This window comes from Trematomus bernacchii, unplaced genomic scaffold (assembly GCF_902827165.1).
Source record: "Trematomus bernacchii unplaced genomic scaffold, fTreBer1.1, whole genome shotgun sequence".
Classification (NCBI taxonomy): Eukaryota; Metazoa; Chordata; class Actinopteri; order Perciformes; family Nototheniidae; genus Trematomus; species Trematomus bernacchii.
In genome coordinates this window covers 8,632,334-8,635,744 of record NW_022988098.1, presented here as the reverse complement: position 1 = coordinate 8,635,744, position 3,411 = coordinate 8,632,334, and the positions used below count along the sequence as shown (strand labels likewise).

Sequence of the window (3,411 nt, the reverse complement as noted above, 5' to 3'; positions counted from 1 at the left end):
GCATCTGCCATTGTGTGTGTGTGTGCTGGTGGTGGGCGTTGCCGTGTATGTGTGTGTGCGTTAGCAAGTGTTTGTGTGTCTGTGTATTTTCCCCATAAGGCAAGACCCGCCCAACTCTGTCTCTGATTGGCTTACCCTGAAATGTTACCCCGCGTTAACCAATCATCACTCCTCTCTGGTCACTTTCACTTTTCCATGGTACTGTGAGAGGACATCACTGTATTCGCCTGCAGTGTTGGGACTAACGTGTTACAAACTAACGCGTTACTCCCTGCTGAAAAAAACAGCATAGACCAGCTTAAGATGGTTGCTGGTTTTAGCTGGTTTTAGGCTGGTTTTAGGCTGGTTTTAGGCTGGTTTTAGGCTGGTTTTAGGCTGGTTTAGTTGGTTTACCAGGCTGCACAAGCTGGCCAGGCTGTTCTGGCTGGTTCAAGACCAGCCTGGTCAGCTAAACCAGCATAGACCAGCATGGATGTCATGCTGGTCTATGCTGGTCTATGCTGGTCTATACTGGTTTTAGCTGGTAGTTAAACTGGATGCTGGTGAAGCTGGTATTTATGCTGGTCTAACAGCAGTCTTGCTGGCTAAACTGAAACAGACACAGACAGACAGAGAGGGCGGGACACGGCCGGACGGCGAGACGGCAGTGGTTGAAACAAAGCGGTATGTTTTGACTGGCACTAACGGCACAACGGTTGAGGAGTGAAGATCAGTTGAGCGTTTCTGTGACTCCGCCCAGCGGCTGCTCTTCTGAGAGGCACCGCTCTGACAGCTCTGTCTACTGGGAAACGCGCTAAAAGTCCTTCTGGAGGTAAGCAACAATACACAATTTCACCAAGTCTGAGAGTAAAAGCTTTCTCGAATGTTCGTTTTGCTTTCTTACAACGTTACGTTAATGTTAACTTAACCTTACGTTTGCTAGGAGGCTAGCTGTCTTAGCTAACAACAGTTAGCAGCTAACGTTTTTTGCAATTTGTGTTTCCCCTGAAAAACGTGATGTAGTTATTTAAGGTTAGCTTAACTTAACGTTATCTTACAAGTTGAGAGAGTTACGTTTTGTTTAAAATCGTCAATGTAATGCAATGTAGAGGTTTTGTGTTGAACATGAAGTTAGCTAACTTCAGCTCTCTACCCAAGGTTAGCATGTTAAGCTGTACTTTGTGTGGCAGCTCGCTTAATACAAAGAGGGTTTTTGTGCTTCATTGTAAACCTTTCTTACAAATGTGTGTTAATCTACCTGAAATTGTAGGGACAGTTTTTTTCTACTCAATGATACAGACCATTGTTGAGGAGATGCAAAACATACTGTAAATGAGTTGGGTCTGACATATACTTTGAGTAATGTTACTTTGCTGCTAAAAAATGAAAAATGATCAGAAGAGGATATCACCAAAGTGTGTGAGCCTGTCAGGGGATTTGATCTGTTCTCTGCATGTCGTACAGGGCCTATGTACACACTGCTCTGGTATTAATTAAAAATATAATTGTAAAATGTAAGTCTCCCACTCTTGTCATCGTTCAGGCTTTGCATTTGAACTCCTATGACTGGCTGCGGACTTGAAGGGAATGACTTCCTGGACTTCCTGACATCCAGGAAAATTGTGAGATTCTAATCCATTTCAATGCCAAAAGCAAGTTATTGTTTTTAACTTTTTTAATATGATTCTTTGGGGAATTTCAGTTTTATTGGACAGTAGAGATCTAATGGAAAGTGGAGAGGGAGGAGATGATATGCAGCAAAAGGCCGAGCCGGATGGTTGCTGTAAGGGTCTCACTAGCACTGAGCTAGCTATCCATCCAGTTAAACCGTTTAAAAGAAAACTCCAGCACAGTTGTCAGTTTTACTGAAGTCTCTTTACTTGGTGAAACTGTAAAGACAATACAGACATAACAGTTTATTATTGACTGCCCGACTGATGAGCTAAATAGACAGAATACTTCACACAATGAGCTACGGTGCACAAACTGAGAAGCTAATCAGCCTAGCTGCTAGTAGCTTAGCCGCAAAGAATACTCACTGCATTCCTACAAACATAAACATTTTACATACAACATATTCCCATGAAGCCACAGTCTGTCGGACAATAACACTCACAGACGATGCGTGAACCAGCGGGAAATACGAAGCACAGCCCATGGAGACCAGACGTCCGTTCATGAAACAACCCAAGCTACACGTGGAGCACACCCGGGAACGAACAAACCACTAGAAAGCAGCAGTGTCAAACAACCACCACAAGGTGGTGCCAAAACACAGCCAAGAAAGCACATGCACGACAGATATACACCAAAAACACACATCAAGGACACAACACTCCCCGCCTGGGGTTTTTAAACCCCAGATCAATCAACAAGAATCAGTCTTTGGAGACAGAAGCAGGACCACTTCTGTAACAGGACGAGAAAAGATCCTTTTGGTCTTGTCCTTGGAGATCTCTACCTCGATCTTACGAACCAGTCCATCCCTTCCTGGGAATGTCTTTGTGATGGTGGCCATAGGCCATTCGTTTCTCTGAGCCTGATTGTCTTTCAAGAGAACAATGTCCCACTCTTGAAGGTTTGACCTCTTAGACCGCCACTTGTGACGAGTCTTGAGATATTCTTTTCTCCACCTACTCCAAAAGGTGTCCGCCAGGCTCTGAACTTGCTTCCACTGCTCTTTAAAGAGGTCTGCCTCTTCAAAGTTACCTGGAGGAGGTGGTGTAGAGCCTGTTTTGAGGGTCAAGAGCATTGCTGGGGTGAGGATGAGAGGTGACTCTGGATCTGAAGATACTGGAATGAGAGGTCTAGCATTGATGACTGCTGTCACCTCAGCCATGAGCGTAAGCAGAACTTCATGCGTCAAAGAAGACTTCTTCTGTTCAAGCAGCAGATAGTCAAGAATGCGACGAGCGATGCCAATCATCCGTTCCCATGCCCCACCCATGTGGGACGCATGTGGCGGGTTGAACACCCATGTGCAGTTCTGCGTGCTCAGGTACTTCTCCACGTTGTTGCCACTGGGATCTGTAGTCTTCATTTGCAACTCTACAACGAAGTTAGTGCCACAGTCAGACCGTATTTGTTTTGCTGTGAACTCTAGAAAGTGGGCTTTCATCTGTGGCCGTTTTTCCAGCATGCGTCTCAATGAGGCAAGACGATCTTGTGCTTGTTTCCTATTGTTAGGCAGCCTCTGTCTTGGTAACCGGAAAGGTAGTGGTCCCACCCAGCTCTTCGAGCTGTCTTGATGAAACTCTGCTTCCATGATCTTAAGAAACTTCATATCTTCTACGGATGGGGCTAGTTTGTGGTCTTTGGCAGTTTGCGTGAAGATGGTTTGACCCAGACTGTCTGCATCATGTGTTGCTGTGCTGAACTTAGAGGTCAGTGCTGGATGATGTGTGTAGTCAGGGGTTTGATTGAAGATTTCTC

At 45.2% G+C, this 3,411-nt stretch overlaps 1 long non-coding RNA gene across 1 annotated transcript; it reads left to right on the top strand.

Moving 5' to 3' along the window:
* Window positions 1-526: 526 nt before the first annotated feature.
* Window positions 527-1,763, top strand: LOC117475595. Its single transcript, XR_004555187.1, has 3 exons — window positions 527-811; window positions 1,523-1,601; window positions 1,682-1,763. It is a non-coding gene; the product is annotated as an uncharacterized LOC117475595 (long non-coding RNA).
* The last annotated feature ends 1,648 nt before the right edge of the window (window positions 1,764-3,411 follow it).